The 18,062-nt window shown below is 46.1% G+C and overlaps 1 protein-coding gene across 1 annotated transcript in view; it reads left to right on the forward strand.

The window, feature by feature from the left end:
- The first annotated feature begins 244 nt into the window (after nt 1-244).
- The window catches only part of ELOVL2 (ELOVL fatty acid elongase 2), a 65,311-nt gene continuing 47,493 nt past the window's right edge, over nt 245-18,062 (forward strand). Inside the window, exon 1 of the mRNA XM_058178509.1 lies at nt 245-328. The gene's annotated coding sequence lies outside the window, so the exon portion shown is untranslated. The remainder of the gene's footprint in view (nt 329-18,062) is intronic.

An 18,062-nucleotide genomic window follows, 5' to 3' on the forward strand; every position in this document is an offset into this window, starting at 1 on the left:
ATCACTTTCAATAGATTGGAACATGAAATTCTTGCATGCCTGAACATGTCCTGAGCATGTTTGTCACAAACACGCCTGCGCAGAATCACTGCTTTGACAAGTCTAAACATGCCCTCTGGCCATGCCCATAGAGACATTGCACCGCCACTGCAGTCCTATCCCCTTTTTAAAATAACCCTCTGTTGGAATAAAATCTGGCCCAGTTCCAAGATGTAGGAGAAATTAATTTGAAGGCAAGCTGCAATTGGAAAAGAGGTCTCAATTTATTTAGGAATTAGAAGCAAAGTGACATAACAATTGGTTCTGGGACAACTGACAACCTGGTGTGGTGAGTGGATGGACTTTTATATTATTTTGGGGCTGTGTGATTGAGATTTCTGGGCTGGTTGGGCAATAGTTTCAAGTGTGACTCTTTGGTTATTCTATTTTTTTTTATAAATAATTTTTATTGTAGTTTTTCTTTTCCATAACTCTAATACATTGTCAAAAAGACAGTGTCATTTTTATATACTTTTGATTAACAGTTCAAGTAAAATCTACATTATATACATATATACACATCCTCAACTTCCTTATGAAAATTACCTATTTTTGTTTCTGTTGTCTATCCATCTATACCATTTTTCCCAAACTGCATAATATTCCGAATCACCTTTTTCTTTTAATTCTAAGGTTAGTGTATTCATTTCGGCACATTCAAATATTTTCTGGATAATAAATCCCTCTGGTGGTAAGTTATGTTCCTTCCATTATTGTGCGAACACAATTCTTGTTGCTGTTATTATATGTAGGATCAGATATCTTATGTTTTTATCAAATTTAGTTTTTAATATTCTCAGGAGAAATGTTTCTGGATTGAACTCAATTTAGCAATTTATTAACCTTGTAGCCAACCTCGTATTTTGGTCCAATACTTTTTCACTTCAGGGCATACATAACCACCAGGCATGAAAGAAGGTACCTTGTTGCTAGTTGCATTTCTAGCACTTGGGGCTTAGGTTTGGGTACATTTTAGCCAGCCTTGTACCAACGATAGAGCATTTTATACTGGTTTTCCTTATAGGCAACCGATTTTGTTAACGTGTAGTTTTTGTTCCAGATGGTTTCCCAATCGTCTAGGTTTATATTATGCCCTATATTTTTAGCCCATGCAATCATTGGTTTTTTCACCACCTCCTCTGCTCTATTGAATTGTAATAAATAATTGTATAATTTGGATATTAATTTTCTTTCGGGGCCAATCAGCAATTTATCTAGTTGTTTTGGTTCCATGTCAATTCTGTATTCTTCCACATCTTTCTTGTATCTGGATTGCAGTTATAAATATGGCCACCAATCAATGAATATTTTCTGTTCTTTTAATACCTGATTATTTTTAAGCTTTCCCTATTTATCTAAGATTTCTGAGTTTCTGGGCATTTTGCTGGTGTCTAATGTGTTGGGGTGGATCATAGCTTCCATAGTAGATAGCCAACCGGGAATTTTCATATATGGTTTCTTCTTTGTATCGTCCCAAATTTGTACCAGTGCATCTCTTATTTTGTGTCTGTAGAAATATGAGTGTATCCTATTCCCTTTGTCCCACATAAAAGCATGCCACCCCTTTTGTAGATTGTGTCCTTCCAGAACTAAAATTCCCTTTCCTTAAATTAACCCAATCCCTTATCCAAACTAACGTAGCTGCTTTGTGATATAGTTCCCACGCTGGTAGACCAAAACCACTGCTATTTCTACAGTCTTGGAGAAAGCGTAGTTTTATCCTTGCCTTTTTTCCAGACCAGACAAATTTAGCAATAATTTTATTAGGTTCCTTGAAAAAAATTCTGTCTAATGGAATGGGGATTGTTTGAAATAAATATAATAATTAGGGTAGGATATTCATCTTGATAGTCGCCATCTTACCTAAAAGCGATATTTGTAATGTTCCCCACTTTTCCAAATCCTTCTTTATTTGTTGGATCAAAACCATATAATTATCCTCCTTTAGGGATGAACACCTTGCTGTTAACCATATCCCTAGATATTTAATTTTTTTAACAATTTGTAAGTCCATTTCTTTTTCTAATTCCTTTTTCTGACTTGTTAAATTTTTAACTATTATTTTGGTTTTCCCTTTATTAATTTTGAGTCCTGATACCTCCCCATATTTTTCTATTTCTTGTATTAGAATAGGGCCAGATTCCAGAGGTTCCTAGATGATAAATAACATATTGTCTGCAAAGACCTGTGCCTTGTACTCTTCTCTTTTAATTTTCATTCCCTTTATTTCTTGATTTGCTCTGATCCTATTTAGTAATATTTCTAATGTTAAAATAAAGAGCAATGGTGACAATGGGCAGCCTTGTTGTACACCCTTATTTATCTGAAATGTGTTGGTAATAGCCCCATTTACTATTACCCTTGCCCTTTGTGTCTTATAAATTGCCTCTATCATATTCTCAAATTTAATTCTGTTTCATTTGTCTAATTTGCCTAATCATAAATTGCCATTTTAGATTGTCAAAAACCTTTTGGGCATCCAGAAAAACAACCGCCACTTGTTTCTCTGGATGAGCTTCGTAATATTCCAGGGTGTCTACAATTATTCTCGTATTATCTCTTATTTGTCTATTGGGAAGGAAGTCATTTTGATCCGGGTGTATAGTCCCATTCAATACTTTTTTCGGCCTTTCTGCTATTATATTCATGAATATTTTGTAATCTGCATTCAAGAGGGATATAGGTCTGTAATTTCTAATTTGACTCTTATCTATACCTTCTTTCAAGATTAAGGTGATGTATGCCTCCTTCACGATTCTGGTATTTTCGCTTTGTATTGTACTTCATTACAAAGTTCCAATAACACCGGTTCTATAATTTCACTCAATTTTTTACAGACTTCCCCTGGGAAATCATCCGTTCCTGGTGTCTTATTATTCTTAAGTCTTAAGATTGCCCTTCTCAGTTCTTTTGGTGTTATTCCTTTATTTAACAATTCCCTTTTTTCCTCCTCAAGTGGTATAATCCCTTCTTCCAGTAAATAATTATCAATTTTATTGTTCGATATTTCCTCTTCTTTATAAAGATCTGCATAATAATCTTGTACTATTTTCTTTTTTCTTCTTCATTGTTTTGTGTGATCTCCATCTCGTCCTCTAACTGTTGGATAATCCATCCTTCTTTCTCTTTTTTCAATTTGTAAGCCAGCCACCTTCCGGTTTTGTTAGCATGTCTGAAATAAAATTGTTTAGCATATTTTAAATTTCTTGCGATCTCCTCTTGCTCTAATATATTTAATTTATGTCTCGCAAGGATCAAATTTTCTTTAACAGATTGATCTCCTGGTTTTGTTTGGAGTCGCTTCTCCAAATTTCCAATTTCTTCCAATATGGTATTATGCTGCTTCCATTTTTCCTTATTTTTCTTTGAATTGCTATTGTTATTCCTTTTATATAAGCTTTCAAAGTATCCCATAAATTTATTAGGTAAATATGGTGTTTTTTATTTTCTTTAAAAGATAATGACAATTCCTTCATTATCCTTTCAATATATTCCTTTTCCTTTAAGATTTGGGGGTGTAACATCCATCTTCTGAGGGTTTTTTTCTTACCTCTCCATATTATTTCAAGGGGATTGTGGTCTGCCCACGTGTTTGGAGAGATCTCAGTTTTTTCTATTTCTAAACCTAATTCCTTATTCATCCATATCATATCAATTCTGGACCAAGATGCATGGGGATTGGAGTAAAAGGTATACTTATTTTCTTTTGGCTGGAGAGTTCTCCACATATCTATCAAATTTATTTATTTATTTATTTATTTTATTTTATTTATTTATTTATTATTCGAATTTATATACCGCCCTATCTCCCAAAGGACTCAGGGCGGTTCACAGGCATATAAAACATCAATATCAATATACAAATTAAACAATCCTTAAAAAACTTATTCTAACGCCTGAATTGTTAAAAATAGAGATATAAATATTAAATATAAATATTAAAATCAATTTAAAACCCCTCTAAATTTAAAAATCTAAGCCAGTCCTGCACAGATGAATAAATGTGTCTTGAGCTCGCGACGGAAGGTTCGAAGGTCAGGAAGTTGACGGAGTCCTGGGGGGAGTTCGTTCCAGAGGGTGGGAGCCCCCACAGAGAAGGCCCTTCCCCTGGGCGTCGCCAAACGACACTGCCTAGCTGACGGCACCCTGAGGAGTCCCTCTCTGTGAGAGCGCACGGGTCGGTGAGAGGTATCTGGTCGCAGTAGGCGGTCCCGTAGATAACCCGGCCCTATGCCATGGAGCGCTTTAAAGGTGGTCACCAAAACCTTGAAGCGCACCCGGAAGGCCACAGGTAGCCAGTGCAGCCTGCGCAGGATGGGTGTTATGCGGGAGCCACGAGGGGCTCCCTCTATCACCCGCGCAGCCGCATTCTGAACTAACTGCAGCCTCCGGATGCCCTTCAAGGAGCCCCATGTAGAGGCGTTGCAGTAATCCAGGCGAGACATCACAGGGCGTGGTGACCGTGCATAGGGCCTCCCGGTCCAGAAAGGGGCGCAACTGGCGCACCAGGCAAACCTGGTAGAACGCTCTCCTGGACACGGCCGTCAAATGATCTTCTAGAGACAGCCGTTCATCCAGGAGGACGCCTAAGTTGTGCACCCTCTCCATCGGGGCCAATGACTCGCCACCGATGGTCAGCCGCGTTTAGCTGACTGTACCGGGATGCCGGCATCCACAGCCACTCTGTCTTGGAGGATTGAGCTTGAGCCTGTTTCTCCCCATCCAGACCCGTCGGCCTCCAGGCACCGGGACAGCACTTGATAACCGTTGGGGTGGTCCAGTGTGGAAAAGTACAGCTGGGTGTCATCCGCGTACAGCTGGTACCTCACACCGAACCCACTGATGATCTCACCCAGCGGGTTCATGTAGATGTTGAACAGAAGGCGAGAGGATCGATCCCTGCGGCACCCACAAGTGAGGGGCCTCGGGCCGACCTCTGCCCCTGTCAACACCGACTGCGACGGTCGGAGAGATAGGAGGAGAACCACCGATAAACGGTGCCTCCACTCCCAATCCCTCCAACCGGCGCAGCAGGATACCATGGTCGATGGTATCGAAAGCCGCTGAGAGGTCTAATAGGACCAGGGCAGAGGAACAACCCCTATCCCTGGCCCTCCAGAGATCATCCACCAACGCGACCAAAGCCGTCTCCGTGCTGTAACCGGGCGGAAACCGGACTGGAGCAGGTCTAGATAGACAGTTTCATCCAGGTGTAAGGAAACTGATATGCCACCATACTCTCAACAACCTTCGCCGCGGCGGGTTGGAGACCGGACGATAATTACCTAAAACAGCGGGTCAGGAAGGCTTCTTGAGGAGGGGCCTCACCACCGCCTCTTTCAAGGCGGCCGGAAAGACACCCTCCACCAAAGAAGCGCTCGTAATCGCCTGGAGCCAGCCTCGTGTCACCTCCTGCGTGGCCAGCACCAACCAGGAGGGGCACGGGTCCAGTAAACATGTGGTGGCATTCAGCCTCCCCAACAACCTGTCCATGTCCTCGGGAGCAACAGGGTCAAACTCATCCCATAAAATGTCACCAAGACCACCCTCAGCCGTCTCACCCGTATCACCGCAATCTTGGTCCAAACCATCCCGAAGCTGAACGATTTTATCGTATAGATAACCGTTAAACTCCTCAGCACGTCCCTGCACCGGGTCATCCCGCTCCCCCTGGTGTAGGAGGGAGCGGGTCACCCGAAACAGGGCGGCTGGGCGGTTATCTGCCGATGCAATGAGGGAGGAGGCGTAGCTACGCCTCGCTTCCCTCAATGCCACTAGGTAAGTCCTAGTATAGGACTTCACTAGTGTCCGATCAGCTTCTGAACGGCTAGACCTCCAGGAACTCTCTAGGCGTCTTCTCCGGCGCCTCATCCTTCTCAGCTGCCCGGAGAACCAAGGAGCCGGTTGGACCTGCGCGGGTCAGAGGCCGCAAAGGCACGACACGGTCTAAGGCCCCGCCGCGCCCGCTCCCAGGCCGCAACAAGTTCCTCAACCGAGCCGTGAGCCAGACCCTCAGGAAATGGCCCAAGCTCCGTCCGGAACCCATCCGGGTCCATCAGGCGCCTGGGGCGGAACCAACGTATCGGCTCCGCCTCCCTGCGGTGGTGAATGGCGGTCAGAAAGTCCAGGCGAAGAAGAGAGTGATCTGACCATGACAAAGGTTCAATGACTATTTCCTTTAAGTCCAGATCTCTCAACCACTGACCAGAGACAAAAATCAGGTCCAGAGTGCCACCCCCAATGTGAGTAGGGCCATCAACTACTTGGGTCAGGTCCAAGGCCGTCATGGAAGCCATGAACTCCCGAGCTGCCGTCGATGACGAGCGGAAGATGGCAAGTTAAAGTCCCCCATGACTAAAAGTCTGGGGGTCTCAACTGCCACCCCAGCCAGCACCTCCAGGAGCTCGGGCAGGCGGCTGTCACGCAGCAAGGAGCCAGGTGCGTGACCAGCAAGCCCATCTGACACCTATGACCCCACCTCACAAGAGGATTCACACCCGGCAATCTGAGGTACAGTGGTCTCCTCGGCTCTAGACTCTCTTTAATAACAACCGCCACCCCACCACCCCTACCCTGGGCCTCGGCTGATGGAATGCACGGAAACCGGTGGGCACATCTCGACCAGGGCACGCCCCTTCAGTGCCCAACCAGGTCTCCGTAACGCCTATAATATCCGCGGCACCCCTGAATCTGATCATGTATTAGGGGCCTTATTGGCCACGGACCGTCGTTGCATAACATCAGGCGAAGGCCCAGGCTCTGAGGGTCTTGACCATCCGAGGCAGGAGAAGGAGGGATCGGGCGCGATCGCCTGCAGACATCGGCGCGCCCCCAAACGATGCGGTCCCCCTTCCGCCATATCTGCCCCTCCCACTTACCGTGCAAATGGAACCACCCTCACCAAAAGGCGTAATCCCCCTATAACCTCCGAACCCATTACTAAACCGCCACGGCGCGCAGGACTGGCTCCCTACCCGGCGGGCTACTCCCAATACCCGCCTAACCCTCCCACCCCCTCCCGGCGGGTTCTCTCCCCTACCGTGAATCCCTCCCCCAACCCTTAAAATCCCCATTAAAACTCCCTTAAAAATTTCTTAAAACAACTAATTAAAAGCCCTAAGCCTCCTATTTTAGCATGCCACCTCTCGGGCTCCAAAGCCCGTCCTCAAGGTGGGCCCTCGATAGTATGGAGGCCAAACCCGAGAGAGGCGTCTCGCAGCAAGAAGGTCAGCCGCCGTGGCGTTCGCATCACCAAGAAAGTCCGGCAGGAGGCCCATCCTGGGCCGGTCAAGATGGTAACAGATGATACAGTGACCACAACCGGTCTGTCAGTCAGTCCTGATGGGACGCAGTCAATAGTGATCCTCGTGGGGTAGAAAACAAAACCACTCATTCAGTCAGTTCGCCACCCACCTATAAATAGTCAGGGGTGGACTAAGGAAGAAGGAGAGGGGGGGGGCGGACCGATGGTAGAGATGTTAAACAGGCCGTCCGCCACCTTGAAGCGCCGAGGTAGGCCGCCGCCACCGGCCACCTCCGCCCGGCCGTCGTCACCAAAGCGTCCCATCGCCGCCGCATGAGGCCACCGACACCCCCCCCCAACTAGGGAGGGACGCCAGTCACTCCACCGACGCCAGCGCCAGGCGAAAAAGCCAGGCCGCCACCGCTGCCAGAAAACAACAAAGGCCGACGGGGGCCCGGTAGGCCCTCCAGATCTCCACTGGGCACAACTCCTCCTCCGGGGCTCCGGGGCTCCTCCCCTCGCCCCTGAAGTCGCCCGTCATCCATCTTCCTCCACGACTGAAGCCTCCTCCATCAGGGCGGGGGATCTAAGGGGGCCCAAGATGTCAAAGGCCCCCACCGCCGCCGCCGCCGCCGCCGCCAGAATGCCAAAAAGGGCCGGCGGCAGCCAGGCAAGCCAGGCAAGCATCATTTAGTTCATCTAGCATATTAAAAAAAGGTTTTGGGTGATATATTTCTTTTTTTCTTATTATTTTTATTGCTGGCATAGTCTTTTTTGGTATCCACTATCACATTATAGTTGGCCACAATGGATATATTCCTATAGCCTGTCATAATTATCTTTTCATGTAGTTTCTTATAGTATTCCCCCTGATTTTAGGGGTGTAAATAACTACCAACAAAATAGGTGTACGCCCTCTCTTTATTTCCAACATTAATGTTCTTCCTTTGGGATCCATGTAAATTTGGTTGGCCTTTAGTCCTTCCTTAACATATATCACTACCCCTTTCTTCTTCTCTGCCAGTGCTGTATAAGTTTTCCTAGTTTATTGTTATTCCAAATATTTTTCATCCTGCTTTCGGATGTGCACCTCCTGGAGGCATGTTATGTCTGTTTTTTGTTTAATTAGCTTTGTAAATATTTGTCTCCTTTTTGCTGCTGTGTTTAGTCGATTATCATTTATTGATATTAATTTCAAATCTTCCATTCTATTGTCTATCTACCAAGTATTAGTATCTGTTGGCCCTTGTGACTATTTGGTTTCTTGTTTTTATTCCTCCTATTACTTGGCTTCCTTTTTCTTCTTTGCTTCTCTCTTCCCGGACTCCTCTTTTGGCTTCCTGATGTTGTAGTGATTCCTCTTCTTGACTCACAGTCTCCAACTCCTCCTTACTACTCTGATCTTCTTCATTTCCCATCAGTTGGTCGAAAAAGTCTTGTGCCATCACTAAACTATGAATTTTAACCTACTTGCCTTACCATGACACAAGCATTCCTTCTGGAAGTATCCACCTAAACAAAATATTTTGTTTATTCAATTGTATTGCCAAGAAACGATAGTCTTTACGCTGTTCTCGGACTTCCCTTGATTTCAAGTCATTGTTGTAAGACTGGTCATCTCTTTCAATACCCTACTTTGTTCTCCTAGTATTCTATAGATGTTTTCCACACTATCATCAACCATTGACTATTTGTCTTTTTATAGTTATTGTGGTTGTTGTTGGGTTTTTTTACTTATAATATTATATATATATATATATATATATATATATATATATATATATATATATATATATATATTTTCACACACACACATATATAGGTCTTTGGTTATTCGGGTTTTCTCCCGCGTAAAAGTGGAAGTGTCTTGGCGACGTTTCGACGAAGTCTCATTCGTCATCTTCAGGCTTCAGCTTCATGCTTCTGGGAGCAAAAGCACGAAGAAGAAGCACGAAGCTCCCAGAAGCACGAAGCTGAAGCCTGAAGATGACGAATGAGACTTCGTCGAAACGTCGCCAAGACACTTCCAATTTTACGCAGGAGAAAACCCGAATAACCAAAAATCTACATACAAACACCATGAAAACCTCAGAAAACAAAATATTTTGTTTATTCAATTGTATTGCCAAGAAACGATAGTCTTTACGCTGTTCTCGGACTTCCTTGATTTCAAGTCATTGTTGTAAGACTGGTCATCTCTTTCAATACCCTACTTTGTTCTCCTAGTATTCTATAGATGTTTTCCACACTATCATCAACCATTGACTATTTGTCTTTTTATAGTTATTGTGGTTGTTGTTGGGTTTTACTTATAATATTATATATATATATATATATATATATATATATATATATATATATATATATATATATATATATATATATAGGTCTTTAGTTATTGGGTTTTCTCAGCGTAAAATTGGAAGTGTCTTGGCGGCGTTTCGAAGTCTCATTCGTCATCTTCAGGCTTCAGCTTTGTGCTTCTGAAGCACGAAGCTCCCAGAAGCACGAAGCTGGAGCCTGAAGGTGACGAATGAGACTTCGTCGAAACGTCGCCAAGACACTTCCAATTTTACGCAGGAGAAAACCCGAATAACCAAAGACCTACATACAAACACCCGCGAAAACCTCAGAAAACAAATATATATATATATATATTTATATTTATATATATATATATTTCCCCCCCTTTTTTACCCTTCTTATGATGTTAAATATTAGCTATTAGGTAATCAATTCCACTAATGTTAGCTATCTCTATTCTTAATCAACCTTGACAACTTAATCAATGTATATAACAACTAACTATCAACAAAGACAGAGGCAAAGACAGAAGCAAAAGAAAATCTAACTATCTAACTATCTGATATCTAACTATCAAAGGAGATCTGAGTGTACATATAAATATCAATATCAATATTAATACATATTAATATTAAAATAAGATTAGATATAAATAATGAATATGGTAGTGAACATTAGTTTTTATGACATAAATATTATTATCAATAATCTATGTAGATTAAACAGAATATACCAACTAGGGTTTTAAATTATATCAATATGCAGGCCTATATATATATAAAAGTGGGTGTTGATAATCAATTAATCAGTATATATCTAAAGTTAATTCTAAATATAGTTATCAATTTGCATAGAAATGTAGTTACAATTATCAATGTGTTAACAATTCAGAGTATCTATAGAATTGAATATAAAATACCAGGTTATAAACAGATAAATATATCCAAATTTATAAGTGGTTAGATACAAATACAAATATATTATACTTTAACTCTCCCTAAAATACGTCTTTTATCAATATTACTAATTCATAAGTACTTGCAATTACCATTATTAATTGTATATAAAATATATAGGTATAATTGATCTTTTAGGTCTTCTTAATTAGCTTGGAAATAGTAAGAGATAATAAATATGCCTTAAATGCAGATTTCAAACATTTGATTCTAAGAAGGTATGAATCATTGTATCTTCTCCCGATTATAATTCTCTTTACTCCTCCTGAGTCTTTACTGTCTCAATTATATTTATTATAAATTATTATTGACTTTCTCCACCTTTATTCAGCCTCGGGGTTTTCTGGTTCTTCTGTTCAAAAGTTCTGTTAAAGCGGCAGGTACTTTCTCAACTTTCTAGCTTGGGTGCTCGTCTCCTCAAGCCTTCATGGCGTGCCTTTGTCTGCTCTCCCGCTTCTCTTTCTCTCTTTTCTTTTCCTGTTGCTCTAGGATGCCCAGCTCTCTCTCTTTCATTGTTTCTCCTCTCCTTCCATTTCTCACCAGAATGTCTCCCCTTCTCACCTCTGTATCACTGCCACAAACACTTTTGTCTTTCCTTTTCTTCATCACTTGTTAGTTAGTTAGGTGTATTATGCTGAATCACTGCTCCTCCTGCTGAGTCGCCACCAGCTCTCACAGCTGGAGTTTCCTTTTAACCAAGTAAATGGGACTCACTTTTCCAAGTGATTGTCAGCCTTGCAGTTTTCAGGATAATCAGCCATTCCAAATGTCACAGTTTGCTATGAAAATCTTCTCTCCCCTTTGCTCTCTGGATCATCGCAGCCTCGGGTCTGCCATAACACAATGGCAGGCACATTCACGTTGGTTTGACAGGGGTGTCCTTCAGGGGTGGGTTCTAAATTTTTTTACTACTGGTTCTGTGGGCGTGGCTTATTTTGTGGGCGTGGCTTGATGGTCATGTGACACTGGGCATGGCTTGGCGGTCATGTGACTGGGTGAGAGTGGCTTGGCCATCACGTGACTGGGTGGGCATGGCCAATAACAATAAATAATAAAAATAATAAACAAAGTATACAAAACAATAAGAGGTACTAAAAATCAACTTTCACACTTTACACACACACAACACAACACAACTGACTCACACACAATGTAAAAGCAGCTGCACTTCACCCAAAATGGCCCCTGCAACAAACAGGAACCTCACACAGCCACAAAAAGCTCAAAAATCAACTTTCACATTTTACACACACACACACACACACACACACACAACACAACACAACACAACACAACTGACAAACACAATGTAAAAGCAGCTGCACCTCACCCAAAATGGCCCCTGCAACAAGCAGGAACCTCACACAGCCACAAAAAACTCAACTTTCACACTTTACACACACACAACACAACACAACTGACACACACAATGTAAAAGCAGCTGCACTTCACCCAAAATGAAGTCACACAGCCACAAAAACCTCAAAAACCAACTTTCACACTTTACACACACATAACACAATACAACTGACTCTCTCTCACACATACACAAAATGCCACATACAGCTTTGTGAGATTTTGTGTGTTTGTGTAATTAGAGTGAAACACTACAGAAACATACCAAATCTCAGAAAGCTGCACAAATATTTTATTTTATTTTATTATATTTATATTTTTTAGATCAGGGGTCTCCAACTTTAGTAACTTTAAGGTTTGTGGACTTCAACTCCCAGAGTTCCACAGCCAGGAAAGCTGGCTGAGGAACTCTGGGAGTTGAAGTCCACAAGTCTTAAAGTTACTAAGGTTGGAGAGCCCTGTTTTAGATAAAAGCAGCTAATTTAAAACTTCCTTAACTTTAAATTGCTGTCTAAAAACCCAACTCCTTAAAAAAAACCAATTAACTATTTTTTAATAGTTTACTTACCCAATTGAGGCAGGCAGATTGAGTTGCTCACTGACAAGATGGATTGCAGGCAGGCAGATTCAGTTGCTAGCTGATGCAACTGATTGCAGAAGCCATGGCTTTGCGAGCCTGAAAGGAGCTGCAATTATAGGTAAGTGAGGAGGGGGGCATGGGTGGGGACTGTTGTAAGAGGTTGTAAAAAAGTGATTTTAAAAGCTTGTGATGATCAGGAAACTCATCTGGGATCACCAGAGGAAAAAATGTTTTTAAAAGGCTCCTCTGACGATCCAGCTGAAGTTGCCTCATTGCAGCCCAGAACCTCTTAAAAGGATTGTTTTAGCAAGCTCTTTGGCTGAAGAGCTTGTAGAAAACATGTTTTTTAAAGGTTCTGGTGATCAGGCAATTCAGTTGGGATCGCCAGAGGAGCCTTTTAAAACCTTTGTTTTTACAACCTCTTCGGCCAAGGGAACCGGTTCGGGGATGTGGCCAGCTGGGCACCATTACTGGTTCTGCAAACTTGGCCAGATTTTTGCCAACGGTTCTCAAGAACCAGTCCGAACCGGTAGCAACCCACCACTGGTGTCCTTCCATGCAACAAGTGATCGCCTTTCACTTTTTTGCACTCTGGACTTCCCCTCTAGTCCAGTGGTCACCACTGGTGGTCTGTGGACCACTGGTGGTCTGTGAGAAAATTTTGGTGGTCGGCAGAAAAATTATTTGCATTTTTTATATTGCATTAAATACTATTTATCTTTTTTAAAAATTCATATTAGTGGTCCACGGGATTTAAAATTATGAACTTAGTGTTCCTCCTTTATGTCTTATGGGAGGGGCCAATCATCTCCAAGCCCTACTCCTGAGTTGTCCCTTTTGTCTTAACTGTCCTTGCCTTCTGGCAGCTCTGCGCATGCGTGCACTGGGAATAGGCTCCCCCTGTTCCTCTGCCTCGCTGATGTCCGATTCCGGAGGCTCTGGAGGCAGCACATAAATCCCAGATGGCCCCCCTCTCTGCCTCTGACGCAAAGCCCTCATCCGAGCCTTCCCCAGACTCCAGGACTGGCCCAAGTTCCTCCCCAACCTCCTCCCTTTCCGACTCTGCTGCCAGCTCCACAGTGCCACTGGTGGACCACAACACTGGCAGCATTTTGCCTGTGAATAGGCTGCAGCCGGCAATGCTTTTGTTTATGAATGGTGCTGTCATTTCATTTCATTTCATTTCATTTATTTGATTTTTATACCGCCTTTCTCCCGAAGGACTCAGGGCGGTGTACAGGCAAATAAAAACAAACAAGACACTATATATAAAATGTAAATTAAAAAACTTATTATAATTTGCCTAAAAATTTAAAAATATATAAAAACTAAAACCCCGTTTAAAATTAATAATAACTATAAAATCCATAAAAGTTAACCCAGCCTCTGCGAATAAAAGATGTGTCTTCAGTTCGCGAAAGGTCCCAAGGTCAGGTATTTGGCGTAAACCCGGGGGAAGTTCGTTCCAGAGTGTGGGAGCCCCCACAGAGAAGGACCTTCCCCTGGGGGCCGCCAGCCGACATTGCTTGGCGGACGGCACCCTGAGAAGTCCCTCTCTGTGAGAGCGTACGGGTCGGTGGGAGGCATATGGTAACAGTAGGCGGTCCCGTAAGTACCCAGGCCCTAAGCCATGGAGCGCTTTAAAGGTCATAACCAAAACCTTAAAGTGCACCCGAAAAGCCACAGGAAGCCAGTGCAGTCTGCGCAGGAGAGGTGTTACATGGGAGGTACGCGACACTCCCTCTATCACCCGCGCAGCTGCATTCTGGACTAGCTGAAGCCTTCGAGTGCACCTCAAGGGGAGCCCCATGTAGAGAGCATTACAATAATCCAAGCGAGAGGTAACGAGTGCGTGAGTGACTGTGCACAAGGCATCCCGATCAAGGAAGGGGCGCAACTGCCGAACCAGGCGGACCTGGTGGAAGGCCCCCCTGGAGACGGCCGTCAGATGATCTTCAAACGACAGCCGCTCATCCAGGAGGACACCCAAGTTGCGCACCCTATCCTTTGGGGCCAATAACTCGCCTCCAACAGTCAGCTGCAGCTGCAGCTGACTGAATCGAGATGCCGGCATCCACAGCCACTCCGTCTTGGAGGGATTGAGCTTGAGCCTGTTTCTCCCCATCCAGACCCGTACGGCTTCCAAACACCGGGACAGCACTTCAACAACTTCATTGGGGTGACCTGGGGTGGAGAAGTACAGCTGAGTATCATCAGCGTACTGATGGTACTTCACCCCAAAGCCACTGATGATCTCACCCAACGGCTTCATGTAGATGTTGAACAGAAGGGGCGAGAGAATCGACCCCTGCGGCACCCCACAAGTGAGGGCCCTCGCGGTCGACCTCTGCCCCCCTGTCAACACCGTCTGCGACCGGTCGGAGAGATAGGAGGAGAACCACCGGTAAACGGTGCCTCCCACTCCCAATCCCCCCAGCCGGCTCAGCAAGATACCATGGTCGATGGTATCAAAAGCCGCTGAGAGGTCTAATAGGACCAGGGCAGAGGAATAACCCCTGTCCCTGGCCCTCCAGAGATCATCCACCAATGCGACCAAAGCTGTCTCCGTGCTGTAACCGGGTCGGAAGCCGGACTGGAACGGGTCTAGATAGACGGATTCTTCCAGGTATTGGGGTAGCTGGCCACAGCACTCTCTACAACCTTCGCAACAAAGCGAAGGTTGGAGACTAACCGATAATTTCCCAAAATAGCCGGGTCCAAAGAGGGCTTCTTAAGGAGGGGTCTCACCACCGCCTCTTTCAAGGCGGCAGGGAAAACCCCTTCCAACAAAGAAGCATTTATAATCCTCTGGAGCCAGCCTCGTGTCACCTCCTGAGTGGCCAGCACCAGCCAGGAAGGACACGGATCCAGTAAACATGTAGTGGCACGGAGCCTCCCCAACAACCTGTCCACGTCCTCGGGAGCCACAGGGTCAAATTCATCCCAAACAGACTCAACAAGACGTGCCTCCTCTCCCTCGCTTGGATCATCCCAATTTCGGTCCAGACCATCCCGGAGCTGAGCGATTTTGTCGTATAGATAACCACTAAACTCCTCGGCACGTCCCTGTAACGGGTCATCCCGTACCTCCTGATGAAGGAGGGAACGGGTCACCTGAAACAGGGCGGCCGGGCGGTTATCTGCCGACGCAATGAGGGTGGGCGTGGAACGCCTCGCCTCCCTCATTGCCACTAGGTAGGTCCTAGAATAGGACCTAACTAGTGTCCGATCAGCTTCGGAATGACTGGACCTCAAGTGCTCTCTAGGCGTCTTCTCCGGCGTTTCATCTCCCTCAGCCTCGGAGAACCAAGGGGCGGACGAGATCTGCGCCGGGTCAGAGGTCGCAAAGGCACGACACGGTCCAAGGCCCCAGCCGCGGCCTGTTCCCAGGCCGCAACTAGTTCCTCAGTCGTGCCGTGGGCCAGATCCTCAGGAATGGCCCAAGCTCCGTCAGGAACCTCTCAGGGTCCATCAGGCGCCTGGGACGGAACCAACGTGTAGGTTCCGTCTCCCTGCGATGGTGGTGGCGGTTCGAAGTCCAGGCGAAGGAGAAAATGATCTGACCATGACATTGGTTCTGTTACTAAATCGTCTAGTATCAGATCATTTAACCACTGACCAGAGATATAAATCAGATCCAGCGTGCCTCCCCCCATGTGCGTAGGGCCATCATTTACTCGAATCAGGTCCAAGGCTGTCATGGAAGCCTGGAACTCCTGAGCTGCAGTCGATGATAAGCCAGCTGATGGCAAGTTGAAATCCCCCATAACTATCAGTCTGGGGGTCTCAACTGCCACAGTGGCAAATAACTCCAGCAGCTCGGGCAGGGCTGTGGTCACGTAGCAAGGAGCCAGGTACGTGATCAACAAGCCCAACTGATTCCTATGGCCCCACCGCACATAGAGGGATTCACAGCCGGCAATCTGAGGAACAGTGGCCTCCCTCGGCTCTAGATCTTCCCTAATGACAACCGCCACCCCTCCACCCCTACCCTGGACCCTCGGCTGATGGAATGCTCGGAAACCTGGGGGGCACAGTTCAACGAGGGGAACCCCCCCCTCTGGCCCCAACCAGGTCTCCGTAATGCCCATAAGGTCCGCGGACTCCCCCTGAATAAGATCACAAATCAAGGGGGCTTTATTTGCCACGGACCGGGCATTACATAACATCAACCGAAGATCCAGGCTCTGAGGATCATGGCCGCCTGAGGAACGGGTAGGGACTAAGGGGCCGGAGCACGTGATCGCTGTCAGACATCGAGCACGTGCTCCCCACACTCGATATGCCCCCCCCCTTCGCCATATCTGCCTCTCCCACTTACCGTACAGATTGAACCACCCTCTAGTCCTGGAACAAACCCCTCCCCCCCTGCCTTCAGACCAGATGTAATAGTGCCGTGAACTGGCGCCGGGGCTGGATCCCTCCCCGACGGGTTCTCCCCTGCACCCGTCTCGTCCCTCCCCCCCTTTAAAAAACCCTTGTTTAAAAATCTATTTAAAAAACCCCATACATTCTTCTTAGCAGCATGCCACCTCTCTGGGTCCCAAAACCCTTCGTTGAGGTAGGCCCTCGATAACTTGGAGGGCCATTCCTGCGAGGCGGGGGAACCTCGCAGTCGAAGGAGGTCAATAGGCGAGTATCTCATGGAGAAGAAATAATAGAAGGCAAAAAAGGGGTCCATCCCTAACCGGTATAGGCATCACAATCCTTCAAATGACCCGGTCAAGACACGCTGTAAGATGTTAAAAATTTAGAAAGTTCACTCTCGCCAAGCTGTTAATGGTGATAAAAAATGCGGCCAAAAAAAAGCCACCAGCGTGCCTAACGTGGCCGAAGATGACGCAGCAGAAGAGGGTAAGCGCGGCCAAAACCAAGGCCGCCACATATCGTCGATGTCGTCGATGGAAATCGTGGCCGATAACGGGGCCACTAACATACCTCCACTGCAATTAAAGTTCGCAGGCCGCGGCCAGGAACAGGCTGGGAACAGGCTGGAGGTCGGCCGATGTCCAGATGGATTAAAAGTCCGAACTCATACCGCCGCTGATGGTAGCCGCGGCGCAGGCTGGGGGTCGGCCGATGTCCAGGCCGATTGAGAAGACCGAACTCATACCGCCGCTGATGGTAGCCGTGGCGCAGGCTAAGAGGTCGGCCGATGTCCAAGGCCGATAGGAAGTCCGGAATCAGCTGATGGTAGCCGCGGCACGGACGCCGCAGATGGGTGGGCCTCAGGCCACACCAGGCCGGAAAACCCCCCCCATCGCCCGAAACTGGCCGCCGCATCCGCTGCCCGTCCACGGCTCCGTTCTCCGTTCTCCGTTCTCGGCAACCGAGGGTCTTCCAAAGCCCGAAGGCCTCTCCCTCGGTTGCCGACATGCTGCTCTCCCGGAGCCAGCTGCTCTCCCGGAGCCGGAACCAGGCCGGAACACCCCCCCATCGCCTGAAAATGGCCGCCGCCATCCGCTGCTCATCCGCGGCTCCGTTCTCAGCAACCGAGGGGCTTCCAAAGCCCAAAGACCTCTCCCTCGGTTGCCGACATGCTATTCTCCCGGAGCCAGCGATCCAAGCAGCCCGGTGGTCGGCA

Source organism: Ahaetulla prasina, chromosome 3, assembly GCF_028640845.1.
Source record: "Ahaetulla prasina isolate Xishuangbanna chromosome 3, ASM2864084v1, whole genome shotgun sequence".
Taxonomy (NCBI): domain Eukaryota; kingdom Metazoa; phylum Chordata; class Lepidosauria; order Squamata; family Colubridae; genus Ahaetulla; species Ahaetulla prasina.